General features: G+C 41.1%; 1 pseudogene; it reads right to left on the bottom strand.

The window, feature by feature from the left end:
- Positions 1 to 18358: 18358 nt before the first annotated feature.
- Positions 18359 to 25386, bottom strand: LOC133850020 (uncharacterized; annotated as a pseudogene).
- Between the last annotated feature and the right edge of the window lie 1976 nt (positions 25387 to 27362).

The following is a 27362-nucleotide window of genomic DNA, read 5'->3' as shown; positions in this document are numbered from 1 at the left end:
AGTGGCTGTCGACTCGTCTCGTTTAAGACACCTCAAGATTTCGGTCATAGTTGAATGAAATCTTTCTATTTGACCGTTGCTTGTGGAAGCATACGGTGGGGTCGTGAAGACTTCTACTTTAAGTTGTTCTTGTAATAAGAACTTGATTGACGCTGCGTTTAGAGCCTTTTCGTTGTCCATGACGACTAACTTTGGCATGCCAAATGCCATCATTACCTCCCGAAGGGGCGTTTTTATACCCGCTACCCATAGGGTAGAAGGGTATTATAACTTTGTGCCGGCAGGAAATGTATGTAACAGGTAGAAGGAGGCATCTCCGACCCTATAAAGTATATATATTCTTGATCAGCGTCAACAGCCGAGAAGATCTAGCCATGTCCGTCTGTCCGTCTGTCCGTCTGTGTGTCTGTCCGTCTGTCCGTCTGTCCGTATGAAACACTGGATCTCAGAGACTATAAGAGATAGAGCTATAATTTTTTTTCGACAGCATTTGTTATGTTTGCACGCAGATCAAGTTTGTTTCAAATTTTTGCCACGCCCACTTCCGCCCCCGCAAATCAAAAAAATCTAATAACAAGCGTAATTGTAAAGCTAGAATTACGAATTTTGGTATATACAATAATAACTATAGCATTTATGATTGCTGAAAATTTGGTTGCGATCAGATAAAAATTGTAGAAGTTATTAAAGAAATAGTTTTGTATGGGCAAAAACGCTTTCTATGTATGTGTTGTATGTATGCGTATACGTATATACATGCTCGCCTCTATATTTGTATATGTATGCAAGAGACACTGCGATAGCTCTATTGGTAGAGTGCAAGCTTATTACTGCTGTGGTAGTCGGGGGACTCGGGTTCGAGTCCGCTCGGGGTACAAAATTTTTTTTTAATCGTATTTACAACAATTATAAATACAAATTGTGGATTTTGTTAAAGAAATATTTTGTATGAGCAAAACCGCCTGCTATGTATGTATTGTATGTATGCGTATACGTATATACATGCTCGTCTATATTAGCATCTGTATGCATAAGGGTACTTAAGCAATGCGATAGCTCAGGTGGTAGAGTGCAAGCCGCGTATGTTGTGGTGCCCGGGTTCGAACCCGCTCGAAGTACAAAATTTTTTTTTTTAACCATGCTTTTATTCAAAATGGGTAGCGGGTATTTCACAGTCGAGCACACTCGACTGTAGCTTTCTTACTTGTTAGATCTTCAGCAGCTCTTGATTTTACTATTTTAATCTGAGCATATTTTGAAAATTTATCTATGGCAGTAAGTACTAAAGTTTTCTGTGTAGTGTATAGATCTATATGGATAATTTCTCCAGGGTAAGTAGGTATTGGAGTTGGTTGGATTTCCCCATGTTGAGGATGCCTATCATACTTAGAAAGTTTGCAAGTTTCGCACTGCTTGGCAATAGCCGTTACTTTTTGTTAAACCTGGGAAAAAAAATTTGCTGAGAATTTGGATTTTGTTTTCGATTGGATTTCTATGAGCTCGAACATGCTCTTTGACGATTATCTCATTCTGGTCAGATTCTAAAGGAATATCCTCTACTTGGGTTTGTGTGTATCTTACTTTATAACTACTGAAATGAAAAGGGTAAATATTTTGAATTTTTCCCATTATTCTTTCAGAAGTAAGCAAGCCGTTTACAATCTTTGGGTCAAACCTTTCTTTTAAGATTTTTATCAGGTCTTCTTCAGAGTACTCTCTTTTCTTTATTGTATGTCGATGATACTGTGGAAATGGTAATTCGAATTCGTAAGATTCCTTATCTGAAGTCAGTAATAATAATTGGTTTTTGAATACGTTAATTGGAATGTTTGCACAAGGCATAAGATTGTGCGATGAACTCTCGTCGCTATGAATGGTAGCTGTGGTGCTATTTATCTGAGCACCTGGAGGATTTCTAGATAGGGCATCTGCCACTACGTTGGAGGTTCCTTGTTTGTATCTGAGTTCGTGATTGTACTCTTCAAGGTAGCTTTTTCACCTTTTGAGTTTACCATTATGATTTTTGTTGCTTAATGCAAAAGTTAATGGTTGATGATCAGTGAATATAATAACTTTAGAAGTACCGTAAAGGTACATGCGTAGACTTTGAAGAGCCCATACTATGGCCAACATTTCTTTTTCATTCGTGGCATAGTTTTCTTCAGTGCTATTTAGTGCACGCGAAATAAAAGTGATCGGTCTGCCATTCTGCTCTAGTACTGCGCCTATTGCGTAATTTGAAGCATCTGTTGTTAGCTGAAATTCTTTTGTGAAATCTGGGTATGCAAGAATCACATCTTGCGAAACTAAAGTATTCTTAATTTTTTCAAATGCATTTTTACAATTCTGGTCAAAGACTATGTTTACTTTATGAGAGATATTTTTTGAAGAACGACCATTAACTCCTCTGAGTAGGGTTGTGAGTGGCTTTGCTAATTTGGCATAGTCACGAATAAAGCGTCTGTAATAACTTGATAGCCCTAGAAAGGATCTCAAATCCTTTAAGGTCTTTGGTACCGGAAAATTATTAATAGCCTTGACTTTTTCTTTGTTTGTTTTTACCCCGTTATTAGAAATAGTGAAGCCGAGGAAATCAACTTCATTTCTAAAGAATTCACACTTATCGATTTGTACCTTCATATTTGCTTTGGCTGAAGTGGAGAATACTTTATCGAGATCTTGGGTGTGTTCATCTTCAGATTTGCTAAAAATTGTGATATCGTCGATATAGACATAGCATCTTGTTCCGATATGTTCTCGTAAGATGTCATCGAGAGCTCTTTGGAAAATAGATGGGGAGTTCTTTAAGCCAAACGGCAGTCTGGTGAATTCGAACTTTCCACCGTTTACTGAAAACGCTGTCTTCTCTATATCCTTTGAATTAAGCGGGATCTGGTGAAAACCGCTTTTCAGATCGAGCACTGTGAAATATTTATTTCTACCTAATTGAGCGATGATCTCGCCAATCTCTGGAATTGGGTATCGATCTGATATTGTTATAGCATTAAGTTTTCTATAATCTATAACAAGTCTATATTTCTTTTCACCAGATGAATCTGCTTTTTTCGGTACTATCAATACTGGGCATTATAAGGTGACCGTGAAGGTCTTATTATGCCATCATCGAGCAACTGATTGATTTGTTTCTCGACTTCTGGTCTTAGAGAGGCTGGGTATGGATAATGTCTGCTATGAGCTGGTAGATCTGTATTTGTTCTGATTTGTCCTTGTACCGCGGTGGTGTACGTTAATTTTTCGTCAGGTTCCGAAAATAGTTCAGTATGTTTTTAACTATTTGATTGAGTATGTCTTTTGACATACTGTCATGTGTTCTGTTCGGATTTTAATATGATTTACTGTCTGGGTTGCCAATTGCTTTATCTTTACTTTATTATTACCTTTTATAACCAGAATATCATTCTTTACGTCGATCACCGCATCAAGTTTTTTTAGTGTATCATTACCCAAGATACCATGGAATGTTTTAAGAGTGGGTAATAAGAAGAATTTAATTGGGTGATCAGGACAATTGAATAGACTAATGTGAGTGTGGTGGGTAATCTTAGTTTGCCCTCCAACGGAATTTGCAAAAAATGGCTTTTCGTTAAGTTTCGGATTCTGTATTAGATTTGTCTGAATGTAGTTTTGGTTAGAACCGGTGTCAATTAAAATTTGAAAATTTTCCCGTCCTCGTAGCACAATTGAAGTAAGGCAACGAAGAACTATTCAATCTAAAAAATGGATATCGGAAGTATCGACTGTCTCTAAAACGTGGCCCTCATTAGTCTGATCGTCTTCTTCATATGAATTGGTTAATCCATTTTGTTCCCAAGCTTCGTAGTAGTCTTGTTCGGATGTCTCTTCAGGATAAGGAGACGGATACTCATTATCCGCGAATTGTTCGGCTTCTCCAGTGGATACATGGAATTGCCTTTGATACTTGAGAGGCTGGTTTGCTTGTGAAAGCGGCGGTGGTCTTTTTCCCGCAAAGTTATTATTGGACGATTCATATAATTTATCCTATTCGACCTAATGGATGGATCTACGTCCATTGGTACTGGCTTAGGCTCTGGCTTTGGTCCAGTTGGACGAGGAGGTGGATTCGGATTGGTGACTTGAAGCGGGCGCTGTGTCTGATAAGGCCCTTGTCCCATTTGTGGTTGTTGCCTATATGTCTGGTATAAATGTGGTGGAGTAGGGTTACTCATGGTGGTTTTACCACTTGGATGGTAATAAAGTCTAGGGTCGAAGCTCTTCCAATTGTTTTGATTGTTATTGGACATTTTGTGGCTAGTTGGTAAAGATTGTCTCGGTGGTAGACCCGGTGGTGTTTGTCTAGATCTAGGTGCGAACATATTTCTATGCTCTTGGTTTTCGAGTAAAGTACAGAGATGTAAGGCATGGCTTAGATCTCTTGGTTCCTTAATACCAAGATGTCTTGGTAAATCTCCATTGAGACCTCTCACAAAAATGTCTAGAGCTTTTCCGCGATACACGCTTGTTAATGCTCTTATTGCTTCCGGAGATTCCTCCGTTGCTCCGATCTGGTTCAAGATCAGTGACAGATTGTGATAAATTGCCTGGTAAAATTCATGAATGGTCAAATATCCCTGCTTCAATGAGGACATTTGTTACTCAAGGGTCTTCAAGTCTCTTTTGTCTGCATAATGTGCTGTAAGGCATTTCGAAATTGCCATCCAGTTTAGTGGGGTGTTATACAATTCAAGGACAGTTTCGGCTTCGCCAACTACCTTGGTTCGGATGGCAAGAGATAACCAGATAACCAGATAAAATCTGTGTGAATTTTCTTGCCCCTCGAACATGCCTATTATTCGATCAACATTCTTTTTCCAAGATTTGAACGTGGCTCTATCTCCTGAAAACTCCTTAATCAATTTACAAACATCTGGGACTTTGTCTTGGTCATGGCCTGCTACAGGGCTCACATAAGGTATGTCACTAAAGTGATCATGGCCATGAGCTGTTGACTCTGATGGGAGTGTTTCTTTGATCAGTGCGAGTATAACTTCTCTTAATTCTGGACTAGTTACCGGAGTGCTGGTGGCGGTTGGTTCGTTCTTTCCTGATCGGGAACTACCGGCTAAATCGAGGTTATTCATGGCTGTTGTTAAAGAATCAGGCATTGTCTATCGGATAAGGTTTTTCAATTCGGACAATGCAAAACACTGTTTGATTTTAAGCGGACCACTTTTTTAAAGATTATTTTGTGTTTTAATTTGAAATTCAAACGGCAAAATTTTAAGAAAAAAAATTTTTTTTTTTTTAAAACTCTTTAATATTTCTTATAAATTTTTTCTGAATTCGCTTTCTAATTTTGTCTTTTTAAAAACAGTAGCTGCTTTGTTCCTTCTATCCTAGAGGGTCCCTTAGGAATCGTAGGATTGGAATAAGTTATACTGCGTTTGCAGTGTTTTATTTTTTTCATATAAATTGGCTTAGATTCCTATGTGCGTATGATTTTTGTTTTCACTTTTACTGTGTTTGTTTAAATTTTAATATTTGTTTAATTATTTTCACTTTCTTGATTTTGAATGGGCTTTAATTGCTTAAATTCTATGCTTACAAGATAAGATACATCCGGCGAATCTATCCCACGCTGGTCCTTCGGATGGCTCCTTTTCCTCCTATTGCTGTGCGGCGGTGCAACGGCTACTGGGGATCCTCAGTGACACTTTGAATTGCGCGGTTGTCTGCGAACGGGTACTACAGACTTTGTCGGCGGTTACTTTTGACCAAGCGAAATCGTACAGTTCAATCGCGAGGAATAGATTTTATTCCTTATAAATCGCACTCACGTCGTGGCTTTTATAAAGGCACTTATAGCGAGCTACACTGTGTGGCTACTTAAGGCACTGGTACGCGACGCGAAAGTCTTCTGTATTATAACTTTGTGCCGGCAGGAAATGTATGTAACAGGTAGAAGGAAGCATCTCCGACCCTATAAAGTATATATATTCTTGATCAGTGTCAACAGCCGAGACGATATAGCCATGTCCGTCTGTGTGTCTGTCCGTCTGTCCGTATGAACACCTAGATCTCAGAGACTATAAGAGGTAGAGCTATAATTTTTATACCCGCTACCCATAGGGTAGAAGGGTATTATAACTTTGTGCCGGCAGGAAATGTATGTAACAGGTAGAAGGAGGCATCTCCGACCCTATAAAGTATACATATTCTTGATCAGCGTCAACAGCCGAGACGATCTAGCCATGTCCGTCTGTCTGTCTGTCCGTCTGTCCGTCTGTGTGTCTGTCCGTCTGTCCGTATGAACACCTAGATCTCAGAGACTATAAGAGATAGAGCTATAATTTTTTTCGACAGCATTTGTTATGTTTGCACGCAGATCAAGTTTGTTTCAAATTTTTGCCACGCCCACTTCAGCCCCCGCAAATCAAAAAAATCGAATACCAAGCGTAATTTTAAAGCTAGATATGCGAATTTTGGTATATACAATAACTACTATAGTAGTTATGATTCCTGAAAATTTGGTTGCGATCAGATAAAAATTGTGGAAGTTATTAAAGAAATACTTTTGTATGGGCAAAAACGCCTACTTACTAGGGTTGTTAGTTGCTTTGGCCGACAATCTGGTATATTGTGCCGTCTATGGTATATTATGAATGGTGTACTATATCGATATACCAAACATACCATTTGGTATATTTTTAGTATATTTTTTAGTATTTTCGGTATATTTTGAAAATAATACCGCAGTATTTTGCCTTTATTAAAAATGGGTAGCGGGTATCTCACAGTCGAGCACACTCGACTGTAACTTTCTTACTTGTTTTTCGACAGCATTTGTTATGTTTGCACGCAGATCAAGTTTGTTTCAAATTTTTGCCATGCCCACTTCCGCCCCCGCAAATCAAAAAAATCGTATAGCAAGCGTAATTTTAAAGCTATAATTACTATAGTAGTTATGATTCCTGAAAATTTGGTTGCGATCAGATAAAAATTGTGGAAGTTATTAAGGAAATACTTTTGTATGGGCAAAAACGCCCACTTACTAGGGCTCTTAGTTGCTTTGGCCGACAATCTGGTACATTGTGCCGTCTATGGTATATTTTGAATGATGTGCTGTATCGGTATACCAAACATACCATTTGGTATATTTTTAGTATTTTTAGTATTTTCGGTATATTTTGAAAATAATACAACAATATTTTGCCCTTATTAAAAATGGGTAGCGGGTATCTCACAGTCGAGCACACTCGACTGTAACTTTCTTACTTGTTTTTATTTCACTTGGTCCCTGCTCGGGCGCCAATTAACAAAACGTTATGTTTGTTTTATTAAAAAAAAAGCGATTGCTTTATTTGGTTGCCAAAATGGAACTAACTTATGACAATTCTAATTCTTATAATGAAAACTCGCTGCCGCTACCGCTGCTGCCGTCGCTGCTGACGATCCCGCGTTGGCGCTGGTTGCGCAAGTGTCCCACGATGGATATTGTGCTGACACAGGGCATGTGGCACTCGCTGCTGGTTGCGATCCCGCGTTGCGCAAGTGTCCCACGATCGATGTGCTGACCCAGGGCATGTGGCGGATGTTCTGCAGACTTTGCAGAGCTTGCAGAATTGGCTGAGTGCATTTCAGGTGTCGATGCACTTAGCCACCTTCTGGTGTGTCAACATTGTTGTTAACTTACCCAAATGGGTACGGACTGCGGACACAGGCGACGAAAGCAAAGGGAGGGGGCGGGGACAATTTTCCGCGACAATCAAGCAAATGTTTGTCGAATGCAAGAACAAAAAAATGCACACAAAAAAAAATACCAAAAACACAGTATGCTGGAAGAAACACAAATGTGGTTAAAATGCGCTGGTTGGAAAAAAAAAACAATAAATAAATTGTTACAATAAATAAAAATTTATTATATTATATATGTATATTTAATATGTGATGGAAGTGTATTCTTATGTGTATGTCTGTGTATGTGTAACACTGGCTGGAGTAAAGCCCATACACAGACAATTGAGCTGGGAGTTGCTCTTAAAATACACACACAGAATATATCACTTGGCAAAAAAAAACAAAAAGAAAGGGTAGGGTATGTCGAGTGTGACTACCGCTGCCCTGCCAATCTGATACTTCACTCGCAGAAGTATGTACTTATACACGCTGTTACAGCATGCACAACAGTATGTACGTATGTATGTACATATGTATGCTTGCACTGCGCTGCCAACGTCTAAGCCATCGAAGTGCACGTATGTTTGTATGTAACAAAAAAGAGAGCGAGAGCAAGTGCGGCTGCAAGCCGATGCGGACAACAGCGAATGCACAACAGTGGTGTCATTTCCGCTTTTTTCCCGTCAGATTTGGATTTTTTTTAAGTGTGAATGCGGGAAAAATATAAAAACAGCGGGCAGCGGGAATTCTGGCTTTTTGACCAAATTTAAGCAGCTTTTGTTTCAGTTTGCTATTACTCAAATTTTAGTGATGTTTAAATCGAATTTAACAACTGAAATGTTAAAAATATATTTCTATCTACTTGTATCGAATAACTTCCCTCAAACGTTTGCACCTAAATTGGAGCGACTTGTAGAATAAACATTGTGAAATTCGCTGGCGCTAAAACAAATTGACGATGCCAAAAGAAGTCTACAAGCTGCGAATGGTTTTGGAATTTTTTTTCTGTTTTGCTTTCTTATCATAATTGCAAGAATTAACAAATTCGTACGCGAACCAAAAAATAAACAAATTTATATATATTATCATAAAACAGAAACAAGTTCCTAAAATCAATCTTAGCTCTAAATATAGTGCTAAGCCAGAGCTTTAAGAATAACCTTCACCTATTTTTAAAATTGTTTCAGTTTATGTTTTTTTTCACAGTAAAGATGGTCGCACGTGACATCTGTCAGAGAATTACCCATTATATTTTATATTACGTATTGAACTGAGGGTTTATAAATGAAAAACATACACCACATCGCTTTAGAAAAATAACCTTTTTTCTTAACATTTTTCTCTGGTATTCCGCTTTTTTTAGCTTTTTATTTTCGCTGATCCAGCTGTTTTTGTTTAGAAAAAAATGACACCACTGATGCACAAGAGTACGTGTGTGCGTGGTGAGAGAGCGCGAGAGCAAGCGCGCAGTGTTGCCAGAATTTCATGAGCTGAAATAGCTAAATTGATAGAAAAAATATGCTGGAAATAGCTAAAAAAAAAATAAGTCGTATTTAGCCAAGTGCAACTTGTTAAAACTAAAGTGAGGAATGGAAGGCATTTGAAAACTCTAAATGCTATTTTAGCCATAAGGTAGGCTACATTAATAACTACAATTCTAAGATTTACATTAATAAAATAAATGTTCATTTTCAGATATGGACTCAAAAGAAGTGGAATGTGTTGTTATAACTACACATTGCCAACAAAATATTTAAAAATGATATCTGAATCAGATAAATATAAAGATTCGGTTGAGGACACCATCGATATAGACCGTAAAAAAATTGCTAATTTTTGTGTGTTACTTTTAAATGGTTTTTATTAAAATAAAACAGAAATACGGTCTATATCGATGGTGTCCTCAACCGAATCTTTATATTTATCTGATTCAGATATCATTTTTTAAATATTTTGTTGGCAATATGTAGTAGTATAACAACACATTCCACTTCTTTTGAGTCCATATCTGAAAATGAACATTCATTTTATTAGTGTAAATCTTAGAATTGTAGTTATTAATGTAGCCTACCTTATGGCTAAAATAGCATTTAGAGTTTTCAAATGCCTTCCATTCCTCACTTTAGTTTTAACAAGTTGCACTTGGCTAAATACTACTTGATGTCATGCAGCTTCGCGCCAAAACTGCATTTGCAGTAGCAGCAATATGCCTTCGTTGTATCTGTCACATCTTAGTGTATCCAATCCTTAAACTCTTCATTCTGCAACCATGCGTCGTGAAAATGTTGTTTATAGATAACATTATCTACGATATTATCACGACATTATCTAACTTATCTTTTAAATATTTCCACCAGTATTTCGCTTAACAGATTCTTCACCGTTTAAAAATTTCACAATTTGTATCTAGCTCATGAGTGAACGAACAAAGTTCGCACATGAACTATGAACGAAATCAATAATGAAAATTTTTTGAGTGAACCTCAAAATACATCCTATCGATATCGCACATGAGCTATAAAAAGGATCGATAATGCAAATTTTTTGAGTGAACCACAAAATACATCCTATCGATAGAAGCGCTATCGGTATTATTTAAAAGTGCCAAAAGTAGCCGAATCTAAAAAAATGCTAGAATTCTAGCTAATAGCATTTCACAAAATCTTATAGCATTTGCAGTTTCAATATAGCCAGATCTAGCAATAAAATAGCTAATATGGCAACACTGCAAGCGCGGCTGCAGGCCGGTGCGCTTGCGGACAAAAGAGAGTGCACAAAATATGTGTGTATGTACATATGTATGTCGGCGATTATCGCGACATACAAACGTACAAACGGACAAGAATTAAGCAAAACGAAACTCTGGTACACAGCTTAGGTTTAAATTAATTAATTCGTATGCTTATATATGTATGGAGTATACAATATATAATCTTCGCCCTTTAATATAGGTATCTCTCTGGATAATTTTCACTTGTCACTGCACTTGCACTTGCAAAAAATAGAAAAAACACACATGCATACATACGTGCGCGATTGGCGGGAAAAACAGATATAATTATTTATTATATATGTATGTATATAGGCAAAAAACCATGGAAAAGGTCGTCCGAGGAAAAATGAAGGCAATTTGGCAAAAGCTATTGGAAAACTTTTGCGCAATATGGCGGAACTCAAGGGGCGGACGACCATGGAAGAAGGAATAGGAAAGAAGAAAAAAGTAGTGGTACTTATCTGCGGAGTATGCTGGAATACCGATGATAATGATGGATCCGGCTCGAAGGACCAAATGATAACGTAGGGGCGCTGAAAAGTTCCAAGTTCTTCCTTTTCCGAAATAAAAAACACTCGCGGTTTTTTCTTATAATAAATATGTATTTATTGCAAACTTTTCGGGTTGTTGAAAACGCACAATTGGGGGGGTAATTATACCGATGTAAGTGAGACGTGGTTTTGAACTGACAATAGAGAAAATGCCGACGGCATTTCGTCGATCTATTCTGAGCGCGGCTCAGCGGTGGTGAGTTGTGGGAGAGAGAAGCTGAGAGCACTGGAGCTTGAGTGCATTCTTACGCATTGAGCGCTTTGCTAGTGAGCGAAAAAGCTTTGAGTGCAATGCGCTCGCATCAACACATACATTTCCTGCCGGCACAAAGCTATAATACCCTTCTACCTGGTATAAAAATCCAAAGATGGCCATGTCACATGTAGAATTTCTTAAGCTAGCCTCTTCAGTGATACCAAAGTTTGGTGGAAAGTCTGAGAATCCACAAAGTTTCGTTGATGCTCGGAGTTTAGTGGATTCACTAAAAGGATCACATGAAATTATAGCAGTCAGCCTAATAAAAACTAGATTCAAAGGCCATGTTCAAAATTTAATGAATAACGAACAAACCATAGCTTCAAAACAACATCATTGAAACTATGCCTGAAAATATAGTTAAGAATTTAACTTTAGTTGGAAAATGGTGCTTTGATGGAAGTACAGTGCATAGCGAGTATAAGCAAAAGTTTTCAAACGATGATTTGGACGAGAGAGGTACTTCTCTAACTGGTTACTCAAATAGATAACACAATAATTTGGAAAAACCCCCGGCCATCATCGACTCGTTACTGTCGACCAATAAGATTTCAATTTAAGAAAGAGACCGCGAAAGTGTCGAAAGACGAAGCACAATATTTTGACGCAAAAATTAAACAATTAAAGCCAAAGGAATCAAGCGTCTCTAATAAAAAAGATCTTATTACGCATAGCTTTCATCTTATAATGGTTGATGGAAATGTGTGCAACGCAATCAGCGAATTGTCCTCGGCAATATATATATACTTATATATACTTTTTACTTTTTACTTATATATACCTTTTACATATTTCATATAATCTAGAGGTCAAAATAAGGCAAGTACGCGATGAAGAAAAGAAGATTCAAGTATTGAACAGGAAAAAACACATTCAGGAGGAATTTCGCGAAAAAATAGGAATACTAGTGGACAAACCTAGAGATGGAGGAGAGGATCTTCAAACGATGGAAATATCGCAAGGGAATTCTTTTGTTATGCAGATTATCCGAAATAACAAGAATCGATGCATCTTTGATTCACAGATGTGCAACATTATTGCAAGCCATGGTATCGGGATTCAAAATCAATGTGGAGAAATTTGAAAATCACGCGCTGGATTCAGCCAAATATCTACTACTATTACTACTACTACTATTTACTGACTACCGTCCATAAAGTCTTATTTTATGGTTCAGCTGTAATAGAGCATGTATTAGAGTCGATTGGAGAGCTTTCAGAGGAAGCTGCAGAGTCCAATAACAAGGAAATAAAAAAATGTAGACTTCAACACAGTCGGAAAGTATCTCGTACTTTAACAAACACAGGTGTCATGAACTATTTATTATTGCGTTCAGATCCATTTTCAACAGAACAGAGACAACTTCTTAAAAAAGATAGGTCGAGTTTGCTTACATCTGGCTATGAATTACTTGATGATGCTTTATAATTTTTGTTTTATTAATTTTTGTTGATTTTTATTTTTGTTTTTTAAGAATATGTATAACTACGAAAAATATCTTCCATTATTTCTTAATATATTACTCTTATCTATATAAATAACAAAATCTTAATAAATTAAATTAAACAAATATGTTTTTATAATTATGTATCGATTGTTCCTATGGGAGCTATAGGATATAGACGTTCGATATGTCCGATTTTTGTTGCTATATGCTTAGACAAATTATTTATATTTTTGTTATAAATTTCAGCACGTTATGCCCATTATTAGTATTACAGACGCAGTAGGACATTCAAATACAGTCCTATATGTTGCGCAGCAACAAAGAAATTTACCCAATCGAGTGTATAACCTTGAAATTACCAAAACAATGGTAATAGATAAAATAATAATAATAAAAATAATGCAACACTAATAATAGAGGCCAATATTGAGGAATCTCTAGAGGCCGTGGTAATACAAAGATATGAGAACTACCCAGAATAATTCGGGAAACTCACAACAGCCCATAGGTACACAACAATAAACAGTAAAAAGGTTCATTTGATTAATCTTAGTAACATTCACAAACGTAGCAACAAACGTAGGCAATCAATTAATATTTATACCCGCTACCCAAAGGGTAGAAGGGTAGTATAACTTTGTGCGGGCAGGAAATATATGTAACAGGTAGAAGGAGGCATCTCCGACCCTATAAAGTATATATATTCTTGATCAGCGTCAACAGCCGAGACGATCTAGCCATGTCCGTCTGTCCGTATGAACACCTAAATCTTAGAGACTATAAGAGATAGAGCTATAATTTTTCGACAGCATTTGTTATATTTGCACGCAGATCAAGTTTGTTTCAAATTTTTGCCACGCCCACTTCCGCTCCTCAAATCAACAAAAATTGAATAACAAGCGTAATTTTAAAGCTAGAGTTTTTGGTATATATAATAACAACAATAGTATTAATGATTCCTGAAAATGTGGTTGCGATTAGATAAAAATTGTGCAAGTTATTAAAGAAATACTTTTGTGTGGGCAAAAACGCCTACTTACTAGGGGTCTTAGTTGCTTTGGCCGACAATCTGGTATATTGTGCCGTCTATGGTATATTTTGAATGTGGTACTTTATCGATATAACAAATATACCGTATAGTGTATTTTTTGTTATGCAAAAGCTATAATGCACTATGGTAAATTTGACCCGTTTTTGGGGCCAGAATTAAAATTTTTGAAATTAGCAAGATTTTTGAATGCAGGTTTCTTGTATAATGAAGGTTATTACTGTGGGATTGGTTTTATGTTAATATTTATTTATTATTTCATAACTTTAATCCTTAATTATTATTGTATTTAGTTTATTTATTAATTTAATTATTTAAAAATATACGTCGCGGTCGTCGTTAGCACGTCTTGCTTTTCTCGTCGTCGTCACCAAAGTCATCTTCTCAGTATATTCTATCGACTTCCTTCTCAATCGATACTCCTTTCTTCATATCATCGATACTCCTTTCTTCATATCATCGATAGGGCGATAGATTGGCGTTACCAGACCCATTCCCACAACTCGGCCATCCTCTCATGCATTCGCCTCGAATGCGTCGTCGTTGCAGCCGCCACCTAGAACCCATGGTTTCATAAATTCCGCACATGTGGTAGTTTGTCTCGGTCCCTCATAGAACACCGCATCTTTGGTTACATCATAGGTATCATTCGGTTTTGATTTCGTCACACGGTAGGGGCCAAAATATTTAGCTTTTAATTTAAGCCCACCTCCTAGTTGAGTGCGTTTTATAGCTACAAGATCGTTGACTTTGTAAGTTATAGCTGGCTTTCGTCGAAGATTGTAGGAGCGCTTATTCTCATCTTGAATAGTCGCTATCTGCTGTTTGGCCTGCATTCGGAGCTCGTCTCTGTTGTCGTTAAACATCTGAATCATCTCGTCGGCAATGATCTGCTTCAAAATGAGGTCGTCTTTAGTATGCATCTTGATGCCAAAAAGCAACTCAAACGGTGTAGCATGGGTACTTCTACAATACGTCGAATTGATGGTTTGTTGCTGTATTTTCTCCTCCAACTTCGGAATGTGATACTGCTTTCCAATAATTTCTTTTGTCTTTTACGGAGAAATGACCTCTCTCGTGCGCTGAACTTATGATCTCGCGTTGCATACTCAAAGGAACCATAATTAACTCATTGTCGTCGATAAGTTTGTGTAGAAGTCCGCATTTCATAAAGTAATTATTATGAGAGCTTCTATCTCGTAGAACGTCAATAATGGCCTTCAACTCGTCGTCCTGCACTTGGATGGATTTTAGTCTGCTATATACGGTATCGTCGGTATTCATCGATTTTATGGATGCATCGCAATCGCTTATGAGCTTAAAGTGCTCACCCAGAAGATAAACACGGAACTTTCACAATGCTACTACCACTGCCAAAAGTTCTAATTCGTAGCTCGTGAGACGTCGTTCAGCATCTGAAGTTTTTTTGCTCATGTAGTATACTGGGTGTATACTTCCATCATCAGGTGATTTCTGGAGCAGGACAGCAACAAATCCATCAATCGATGCGTCCGTGTGCAATTCGGTTTCGTGTTTTGGGTTGAATATTTTTAAGACAGGCTTCATTGTAATTAGCGATTTCAAACTGTTAATCGCACTCAGCGCCCTATCGTCAATATTTTCGACGTCATCGACTTCATCATCATTTTCTTTATCGTCATCGTACTCATCATCATTATTTTCATCATATTCGTCATCATTATCTTCATCATCGTCTTCATTATTATTGTCATCGTCATCGTTATTGTCAATATTTTTATCGCCATTTTCGACGTCATCGACTTCATCATCATTTTCTTCATCGTCCTCGTGTTCATCATTGTTATCTTCTTCGTCATCGTTCTCATCATCGTCGTCGTTATTATCGTCATCGTCTTCACTATAGTTATCGTCGCCGTTCTCGTCATTTTCATCATCGTCATTGTTATTATCGTCGTCATCTTCATCGTTGTCGTCATCGTCATTATTATCTTCATCATCCCCATCGTCCTCATTGTTATCGTTATTGGAGTTATTACACTCACTCTTGACTTTGCGAACTGTTAAACCATCCGGTTTTATAATTATTTCGGCATTTTAGCAAAATTTCACCTAAAACTATTTCTTTGGGAAGTATTTCTGCGGTAACCACCAGAAATTCTGTCTCATATTCTTCACCGTCAATAAATAGTTTCTCTTTAAACGATCCGATTGGTTTTATTTTATTTTTAGAACCGAAACCCGTTAAATAAATATTCACTTTATTTAAGACTGAACTGTTCAAACTTTTGTACGAAACGTCATTCATGATATTGTACTTGCTTCCCGAATCAGAGAAGGCTACGAAATTCTTATCTTGAACTCTCACTCGTTTGTACATCACTGAGTCTTCGTCCACAATTTTTCGCATATTAGGTTTACTCTCACTTTCGGCTTTGTTATTATTATTTTGACAATCTTTCGAAATGTGACCAAAGCTTCTGCAATTAAAGCATCTCTTGCCTTTACTCTTATGATCGCAATTCTCGGAAACATGTCCCTTGCCGCCACAATTATAGCATTTTATAGCGTTATTATTATTATCTTTGTCATCATATTTTTCCTTTGCGTCACTCCACTGTTCTTTTGTGTTTGTATTTTTTGAATGATCATCGTTTTCCACATAGTTCACTTTTCCCTTCATTTTTTCGTACGCTTTTAGTTTTTCTTTGAACTCTTTGATATCTCGGGCATTATATACTATAGATTTATTAACACTTCGCTCACTTATACCATCTATCACGTATTGCATAATAGCTTCATCATCTATATTTCCGCGCGTTGCTAGTTCCTTCATTATCAGTAAGTACTCTAAGACACTTTCACTTCGTTTCATTTTTCTTTCACTCATCTGTTTGTGAAGTTCTGCACTATTTGTTGTCTTTTTGAATTCACTAAGAAGTGCTTGTTTTAATGCTTGCCACGTTGATATGCCACGCTCACTTAATACAAACATACGAGCCAAACCTCTTGTGGAGGGGGCGACGCTTGTTGAAAAATAATGACACTTTAACTTTCAATTAATAGAAACTTGTAACTTGTATTGCGTTTTATTTCCACTTGAAAAATATACATGTGCTGTTGTGCCGAAAATTTGAACATATGATAGAAGGCGGAATGGAAAAAAGCACTAAAAGGGGCAGGGTGACCATCTTCAGAGGAAACCAAGAACAGTGTGTCTGTGCGTATGACACGGTCACAGTATACTAGCTTTGTCGCTATCGATAACTCTCGATCGCGACCACACTGTCAGCTGGCCTGAGTGGTCACACCTGCAGTCATCTGGCATCAACATCCTCCCCCCCTTGCAATGAGTTGCAAAACGGTATCATTGTCCAAATGGACCGGACAGAATCCAACCCAAGGTGGAATTCTGGGCCATTGGCAAACCGTTGGTGCTCGGCAGGAGGCCAGGTAGGATGATGTGAGGATACACATCAGTGCCGAGCACCAGGGACACCGTCGATGGCTGGAACCAGCGTTCGTCGGCGAGCGTGATGCTGCGGAATTGCTCCAAGTTCTCGCCATCGACGGGTCGGAGGGGGGTGCGGCTGCAGAGTTGCGAGTCCACCTGCAGCAGCACCTTTCGACGGAACTCGGATGTCCGTGAGCGGATGATCGCCGTGCAGACGCCTTCCGTACCAACGCGGGTGACGGATAGCCGGTAGGCTGTTGCCAAAGATGCGCTGATACGGCTGGTCGCCGCGCACGGGTCGATCAGCGCTCGCATCTCAAATGTTTTGCATCCGGTGTCGATCAGGATGTTGGCCGTCGGAAGTATGCTCACAGCCTTGTCCTGCAGCAAGGATGCGAGCGACGTCGGAAAGGCCTCCTCGGACATCGGCGAGGCCGGTCGATGGGGTGACGGCGAGCGGGAGCGTGACCGTGGCGAGCGTGGCCGTGGTGAACGCGACCTTGGCGAGCGCGGCCTTGGAGAGAGTGGCCTTGTTGGGGTTCGGGACCGGGTGGAGACCGGTTGGTCTTCGCCTCGTCGCTGACGGTTGGGGTGAGCGCTGCGTGCCTCCTTGAAATGCAGCAGTGTGTGGTGATCCCCCCCCGACACACCCTGCACCTTCCCGCGCTGCGGCAGTATTGCTTGGAGTGTTGGTGGGCCAGACAGTTAGGGCAGTACTGGTTGATGAGTACTGCTCTCAACCGTTTCTCCGCTGTCAGCCTCAGGAATCGCTGACATTTCCGGAGTGGGTGGATCCCACGGCACACGCGACACCGGAACGAGTTGGTGCCAGCGGGGCGGTTCTGATGGGTGGATGCGTGCGATGGCATACTACATGAAACGAAAACAAAAAGAAACAAACGATTATTGTAATAGCCTCTTTGCAATGTCAATGACACACGGAACAGGACAGCATAGGACAACACAGGACGACGAATAAGAATACAGGATAGGATGTTATTCGTCCTTCAGTCCTTCTGACGTGGAGGGGGTCTGTCTTGCTGTCCATCGGGAGTAGAATAAGTTTGGCAACGGGTCTTCGGATGGTACCCCGCGCCGTGAGCACATCTACCACTCGAACCTTGGCGTCGGTGCCTGGACACGTCGTCAGCACCCGTCCTAGGCGCCATTCATTAGAGGGGAGGTTGTCTTCCTTTATGACAACCATGTCACCGATCCGAAGGTTCCGGGTAGGGATTGCCATTTCGTCCGTTTGTGCAGCTCCTTCAGGTACTCATCTTTCCAACGGAAACAAAATTGTTGGTGAAGAGCCTTCAGTCGCTGCCATCGATTGAGGATGGAGGTGGCCGGTTGGTTAATTGGTGGTTCCAACACCGAAATAAGAGGGCCACCTATGAGGAAATGGCCAGGAGTGAGCGCTAGTAAGTCCGCAGGATCCTCGGACATAGGGGAAATCGGCCTCGAGTTCAGGCAGGCTTCGATCTTAGCGAGAAGAGTGGACAACTCTTCGAACGTATATTTCGAGGTGGAGGTCGCCTTGTAAAGAGTGCCTTAAAACTCTTTACGCCGGCTTCCCATAAACCACCCATATGCGGGGCGCCCGGCGGGTTGAAGTGCCAGGATAGGCTCTTGTGGGCATGTTGTGCGATGATGCACTCCCTCGTCGCTTCCAAGAAGTCGTTGGAGATCACCTTGTCAGCTCCAACGAAGGTTTTCCCGTTGTCCGAATACATTTGGTGTGGACACCCGCGCCGTGCGATGAAACGGGAAAATGCGGCCAGGAATTTCTCCGTCGTGAGATCCGATGTTGCCTCCAAGTGGATTGCCTTCGTGCTGAAGCACACGAAGACGCAGACGTACCCTTTGGTGATGAGGCAGGCTCGGCCAGTATAATTCTTTATTTCGAATGGGCCGGCGAAGTCGACTCCAGTGTGCGTGAAAGGTCTCGAGTAGGACGCCCTTTCCTTGGGCAAGTCCCCCATCATTTGGGTCTGCAATCTCTTCTTGTAGATGACGCAGACCTTGCAGGAGTTGATGGTGGATTTAACGAGGACCTTCAATTTGGGAATCCAGAACCTGGAACGGATCAGCCGCATAACGACTTGGTTACCCCCATGTAAGGATATACGATGGGTGAAACGCACCAGTAGTCGTGCAAAGGACGAGGAGTACGATAGGATGATTGGATGACTCTCATCGTAACGCAGCGAGTGGGACGCCGTCAGACGCCCACAGGCCCGTAGAATCCCCTTGCCATCGAGGAAAGGGTTCAAGTTTCGGATTGAACTTGAGGAAGGAACCTGCTGCTTGGACTGCAGACATTGGTATTCTTGTGGAAAAGTGTGACGTTGAGCCATGACGATTAGCCGCTCTTGGATCCGTGACAGCTCATCCGCCTGGACCACGGTAGAGCTTGGAACTGCCAACTTCCGACTCCTATCGATGAATCGGAGAACATAGGCAGACGTGCGCAGTGCCCTGCCAAACTCAGAGAACCTGCTCAGGAAGTCGGGAGTCGGAGGCGACTTAGCGACGTTGCATTTAATCCGCTGCTCCAGCAGAGTCTCCGGAATGGGACTTGGAGAAGATGGCCATTGATCCGACGGGAGATGAAGCCACTCTGGTCCATGCCACCACAACGGATTACGAACCAATTCTTGTGGCAGGACACCACGGCTTGCCAGATCTGCCGGATTGTGCTCGGATCGCACATGCGACCAGTTCTTGGCGTCGCTGGCTTGGACAATCTTGGCCACTCGATTGGCCACAAAGGTTGTCCATCGGCAGGGTGGCTTGTTCAACCAGGCGAGAACAATTGTTGAGTCGGTCCAAAAGAAAGTCTGGAAACTTTCTGCTGGCAGGTTCAGGAGGAGGGCAGCAGATAACTCAGCCAACAGGACTGCGCCACAAAGCTCCAGACGTGGCACTGAGAGAGACTTGACCGGAGCCACCTTTGTCTTCGCAGTAAGGAGATGTGTGGAAACCTTGTTCGCCGTTTCCACACGGACATAGATCGCTGCTCCATACGCCCTTTCTGACGCATCACAGAATCCGTGGTACTGGAGCTTCACTCGTGTCTGGAATTGGACCCATCTTGGAATCCGGATCTTTCCCAGAGCAGGATAGCTCTGGAGGTACTCCTTCCATTGGAGTGAAAGATCCGTGGGTAGGTGCTCGTCCCATTCGAGCGTTCTCAGCCAGATCTCCTGCATGAAGATCTTGGCTCGGATAACGAAAGGGGCCAGCCACCCGGCTGGGTCGAAAAGCTTAGCGATTTGCGAGAGCACTTCCCTCTTCGTGTAGGAGTCCTGATGGGCAACTTCTGGTGGCATGAAAAGAACTCGTCATCGTGAGCTTGCCACCTGATGCCCAGAGTTTTCGCCGTACTAGAGTCTTCGAGTTCGAGGAAGTCTTCTCGTAGTAGATGGTCCCTTGGAATGTCCTTCAGCACGCTCTTATGGTTCGACGTCCATTTCCTCAGCGGGAAGCCAGCACTGTCCAGGGCTGCACACACTTCCGTAATGGTCCGGATGGCCTCTTCTCTTGTGTCTCTTGTGTCCCCGCTAGGACGTCGTCCACGTACATATTGTTGGAGATGACATGGCTTGCGAGAGGATACTCCAAGCGTATGTCATCAGCAAGTTGCTGAAGGACTCGTAGAGCCAGGAAAGGCGCACAGTTGACACCGAATGTCACCGTGTTCAACTCAAAGTCACGGATCACACCGTCCGACGTGCGGAACAGAATTCGTTGGAACGGTGTGTGCTTTGAGTCCATGAGGATTTGGCGATACATCTTCGTTATGTCCGCATTGAACACATATCGATAGTATCGCCATCTGAGGATCTGCATCGTAAGATCCGATTGGAGAATGGGCCCTGAATGAAGGATATCATTCAGACTCTTGCCATTTGAGGATGGACAAGATGCGTTGAAAACGACCCGCACCTTCGTTGTGGTGCTATCCGGTTTGAATACTGCGTGGTGAGGCAGGTAGAAATTAGAGTCGTGCCAATCGCTTGAGGCGATATGGGTGTCATATGACCCAAGTCCACGTACTCCTGGAGAACGGCATTGTACTGTTCCTTTAGAGAATCGTTTCTTGACAAACGATTCTCGTTCTTGAGGAATTGAGCCAGCGCTATAGATCTGGAATGACCCAGTTCAATGCCATCGGGCTTCCGGAATGGAAGAGTCACCCGATATCTGCCACATGTGCTACGAGAAGTAGTCTTAACGAAATTCTCTTCGCAAACGAAGTCTGACTCCTTTATCAGCTTCGCTGGAATATCCTCCACCTCCCAAAATTTGGAAAGTAGGCTGTCGAGCTGTTCGTCTGCTTGGAGGGCGACTCTTGTCGAAAACGCAGAAACAGTTGTCGACATACTCTGGGAGACAGGGCCGGTAAGAATCCAGCCAAACACGGTTTCCTGCCCAAGGAGTGAGCCACAAATGTTTGGCCGGGAGCCGCTCAAGATGACCGACGGAAGGATATCCGCGCCAATTAGTACATCGATCTGAGCGCTCTTGTAGAAATGTGGATCTGCCAGTTCTATCGCTGGTAGATCCTTGAGGAAAGTTCGCGGCATATCGAAGGAGGGCAGTTTGCCTGCCAACTGTGGAATTACGAATGCCGAAGTCTCGATATGGAGCCTCGGCTTCGTCGGAGAACCAATGCTGAAGTGACATAACTTCTGCGATTGGGCCGCAACTGCGTGATTTAGCCCGGATACCTGGGCTCGCACGGACTGGAAAGGCAACTTAATGCGTTGGAACAAACGCTCAGAAATGAAGGTCGCTTCGGACCCGGAATCAATTAACGCACGTGCGGTATATGTAGTGCCCAAGTGGCAAACATTGATGACCGCCGTGCCAAGAAGGACATTCTGAGCGTTATTAGCAAAGAAATTCTGCACATTTGTTGCCGTTGGATTTGGAGTGGACTGTATGTTGGACGATGAAGAGGCACCATTGTGGGCACTGTCACCCCGATGGAGAAGAGTGTTGTGCCGCCCTTTGCATGTAAAGCAATTGTGCGCACTTGTACACTCTCGGAGTTGGTGACCTCTTGCGAAACAGTTCAAACAGAGACTTTTCTGTTTGATGTATGTCATCCTCTCGTTGACTGACATTTGCAAGAAACGCGGACACACCCGGACAGGGTGATTCTCCTTTGAGCACAAGTCACACGATTTGCTTTTCGGAGTGACTCGGGCCTCAAAGGAGTTGACTCGCTTCGAATTCTGCGGACGGGATGGTCCTGCAGTCGCGATCTGTGAATTGGCAGTCTGTTTTACGTCCTCAATAGCTTCGAGCGTACGGTAACGCTCATTGAGGAACGTGCTCATATCCTGCCATGCGGGAATTTTCGCTTTGTCCACCAACGACTGCTCCCACAACGAGAGTGTGAGCTTGGGAAGTTTGGACGAGCAGAGGAAAACAAGGATGCAATCTGCGAACGGGCTACAGACGGAAATGTCTGAATGCTCAAGAGCGGTCAAGCAGCGCTGAATCGTGCTCTGCAGTTCCTTGATAGCTGCTCCCGACTCTTGGGTAACCGTGGACAGGTTAAATAGGATCTTCAACTGGCTTGTGATCAACAAGCGCTTGTTCTCAAACCGTTCGCAGAGAGCACCCCAAGCCGACGCGAAACCATCGTTCGTCAGCGGAAATTTAGCTACTATTTCATTGGCCTCATCTGCGGTCTTCGAATTCAGATGGAAAAGTTTCTCGACCGGAGTCAACCTTGGATTGTTGATATAGATGGCCGTGAAAGGTCACGGAAAGTCGGCCACCGCAAGTAATCCCCACGGAAAACTTCGGTGTCGACTGGAGGGAGCCGGCAGCCACTGGAGTATACAGGAGGAACGGATGGTTCACTCCTGCTGGACCCGGAAACCTGGGTAATTTGCCCCTTAACACGGGCGAGACACCGCTCGTACACTGCATAGCAGTGATCGTACTTTGCCTCCATCGCCTGTGTGCCTTCACCGTCGCCGTCTTGATGCAGTGCATCAGCACATGTGGAATAAGCGGCTTCGACGTTGTCCCAGAGGACTTGCAGCCGGTCACGACGGATTTCGTACGTGTGTACATTGTCGTCTTCGGCTGCAGGCCCTCTGACCCGACTCTCGAAATGCACCAGTCTGTCAGAGACGGCAACGAAATTGCTGAGAGCCATCGCACGGGTTTTGCTATATTTAGCTTGGACGGAACGGGTTTTTGCCTGACTACGTAGAGCAGTCGAAGATGTGCGCAACAGCGGAGTCTTTGACGAAGCAGACGGCGACGGACGATCGACCTTTACTCGGAGTTGAGCGGCAGGTGTGTCGGATTGGGACCCCGAAGGAGCGGGCGAAGCGGATGACAGGCGACGAACTGTGGTCGGAAGCTTTAGCGAGTGTTTTGAGTCCTTTTCGCTCTTTTGGCTCTTGGACATACTATGCTTCGGCAGTCACTTTAGAGTCTTTTCTCAACAAAGACTCACGGTAAAGCGGACAGCCGAAAGCAAGCACAAAACGGAGTAGAACTTCGGCTGTCACAGGATAGTGAGCAAAAGCCGACACAAGAAAACAGACGAGGAACAAAATCGCTGTTGGAAAAACAAAAAAATGTTTGAGTAAAACACAAACAGCAGCGTTAATCTTTATTTCTCGATGTGATTGCTGCTGCTTATATACGTATACGGAAATGGATAATATATGTGTATATATGTGTGGATATATGTGTGTATATACGTGTGTATATATGTGTGTATATATGTGTAATAATGGATAATATATATATATGTGAAACAATGGATTTTGAAAATACTGTATAGTTTCAATATTTGCGGACCATATACGGAGTGTATATGTGTGTAAGTGTCGTGTATGGAAATGGACGTGTGTATGTGTGTTGTGTGTGGATGTATATATGTCGTATGTATGTGTGTGTATATATATATATGTATATATATATATGGAGTGTAGCGGATCTACGCGCGTTTGCTATGAGGGGAGCAGCTCTCTTGTTATTTGAATATAACCAAAGAGAGCTTGCCTACACAGGAGTGTGTTAAAAGAAAAACAGACAAACGCGATACGACAGAAAAAGAAATAGCAAAGTACACACAACCGCGGCCAAAAACGGAAAATAGTAGCGAACTCTTTTAAACTGTATAGATACTTACACATACATATACATATAAGGATATATATATATATATATTGTGCCAAGTATACACAAAGTAGAAAAGATGGCTGAGAAAATGCCGGTCGAACGCTTATGTACTTATATATATGCTGTGTTACATATATATAAGTTACAAGGGAAAAAAAAATATGGCGCGAACACGACACTTGCACATATGTATGGGGAAAAAAATAAAGTGTATTACTTATCTTGTCAACCAATGCTATTGCTGGGGTCGAGCGATAGATCCGGCTCGAAGGACCAAAATGTGGAGGGGGGCGACGCTTGTTGAAAAATAATGACACTTTAACTTTCAATTAATAGAAACTTGTAACTTGTATTGCGTTTTATTTCCACTTGAAAAATATACATGTGCTGTTGTGCCGAAAATTTGAACATATGATAGAAGGCGGAATGGAAAAAAGCACTAAAAGGGGCAGGGTGACCATCTTCAGAGGAAACCAAGAACAGTGTGTCTGTGCGTATGACACGGTCACACGCACAGTATACTAGCTTTGTCGCTATCGATAACTCTCGATCGCGACCACACTGTCAGCTGGCCTGAGTGGTCACACCTGCAGTCATCTGGCATCAACACCTCTAAGAGATCGTTTTGCAAATATAAACTTATGTAAGCTGTCCCACTGCATTATAGAAGCCATATCTTCAAAATCATTAATCCACACTTCGATTGATAATGTATCGTCGCCACTAAATAAACGGATTGAATCCTCGATATCTCGAAAATTAAGAGCGAATCTTGGCACGTTCCCATTGCCTACGGCAGCGAACTCAATATTTCTTTCCATTACTGTCGAATTAGCTGTATTTGGTTTGCTTCTATTTTCTTTTTCACGAACACTCGGTATTTCTGCTGTTCTATATCTCTCGTCACTACCTGCCAGACTCACACTTTCGTCGTTAACGTTGTTCACATCGTCTATGTGCACTTCGTTTAATTCATCAGCTACAACGTTAGCGTCAAAATCATCATCGTCGTCATCTTCTTCTTGTTCATCATCGGCATCAAGCAGTTGTCCCCTTCGCATTTTCGAGAATATGTGATTTGCTAAATCGTTTACATTATGACGTATGTCAAGCAAATGGCAGATTATAACAAGATCACCGTCTGTTAGATTTGCAGCAACGAAATTTATTTTGTCCTTGTATTCTTGGCTAGTTTCATCATATTTAAATCCTTTAAATTCACGTAAGCGTTCACGATTTTTACGATCCCCTTCACTTTCAAACACAAATTTATGCAGCAAACTAATATTCTTCCTTTTTGCAAAGCGCAAATTTTTGCATACCTCTTCAAATTCACCAAGTCGCGACATTTTTTTTTTGTTTAATTTCACCAGTATGTGTCTCAATGTTCAAAATTTTGTATGTATTCGTAAATGTGTGTCGATCACACGCTTGTAAACGTTTACGCAACTTTGCACAACATTGTGAAATAGTTTAATTTGCACGCATTACACCACATTGTGAAATACTTCACTTGGCTTTTCTTTTTAGGTTGAGCCCCCAATATATGTGGGATTGGTTTTATGTTAATATTTATTTATTATTTCATAACTTTAATCCTTAATTATTATTGTATTTAGTTTATTTATTAATTTAATTATTTAAAAATATACGTCGTGGTCGTCGTTAGCACGTCTTGCTTTTCTTGTCGTCGTCACCAAAGTCATCTTCTCAGTATATTCTATCGACTTCCTTCTCAATCGATACTCCTTCTCAATCGATACTCCTTTCTTCATATCATCGATACTCCTTTCTTCATATCATCGATAGGGCGATAGATTGGCATTGCCAGACCCATTCCCACATTACTATAGAAAGGTATTTTAGAAAAGTGGGCGTGTCAACGCCCCTTCCGACTCCTCAGAATTCGAAAAACGAATATCTAAGGCAATTATCAAGTTAGAGACCCCAATTTTGGAACACAGGATGAATGTCCTATTTCAAATGCAAATTTGGTCCAAATCGGATAATAAATATAGAAGTTATTCAAGAAAAAAAAATTTTTTTTTTGTATTACTTCATAATTTTCATCAATTTCATTATTGTTATAAAAAAATATGCATTGTCATCTTCCATTGCGTCGATATCATTTGCAGACTCATCTGCAGATTCAACCTCACAAGTCAACAGCTGGATGACTTATACTGGCAAAGCAAGTCTCTTGTGTTTTGGATCCGCCTTTTATAGGATAATTAAATAAGTATATTCCTCATGTTAAAATAAGTTGTGTATCGACGCCAGTTATTTCTGTGAAAGCTTCATATTTGTTGAATGCACGGCGTGCAGTATTCCCAACATTTGTGCTTCCCAATCCTCCTTGTTTAGGTTGGTCAACTTCAATCTTGTTATCGTCTTGGCTTGATATTCGCCATTTCTTCACATCCATTTTATACCCAGCCATAACTCAATATCAATTCGGTAGATGAAAAGGTGCATATTCAGTGCCGCTGCAATAGCCTCTTTTGATAATCCACTATTCGACTTGTTGTGTGATTTAATAGGTCTTGCAAAGAGCCTTTTGCTACGGTGTCCGTTATAATAATATTGTATTGTCTGATCGGCAGTCTTTTTTCTTTTTACTTACATCATGATAATTGGGATATATATTGGCTTTCCTGCAAATTGCTTTCTCTCGAATTGCGCAATATTGGTCAGTTGTGAAACCTGGATCCAGAATCAAAGCCAACGCCTCTTCAGCGGAAGATCGCAAAGGCTTTACCACGGGCTTGCGGAGAGGTCGGCTGCTTGCCTTCTTTGAGCTCTTTTACCTTTTATATTGAATGCCATTTTTGGACGTCCCACTTTTTGTCTTTTTGTTTCCTTTCCTTTGGCTTCTTCTCTAGTTAAAGTAAGGCTCATGGAGCATTCCATCAATTCGAATATCTGTTTTTAAAAGTATCCAATTTCCTACAGCATTTTTGCCAATTCACCCATAAATTTGCAGAAAAAGTTTTGGCTTTATCTTTTAAATATTTTGAATTTTGTAATTTAATGATTT

Source organism: Drosophila sulfurigaster, unplaced genomic scaffold (assembly GCF_023558435.1).
Source record: "Drosophila sulfurigaster albostrigata strain 15112-1811.04 unplaced genomic scaffold, ASM2355843v2 scaffold_47_pilon, whole genome shotgun sequence".
NCBI lineage: Eukaryota > Metazoa > Arthropoda > Insecta > Diptera > Drosophilidae > Drosophila > Drosophila sulfurigaster.
The sequence above is the reverse complement of the archived record's forward strand: the minus strand, read 5'-3'. Positions and strand labels throughout refer to the sequence as shown.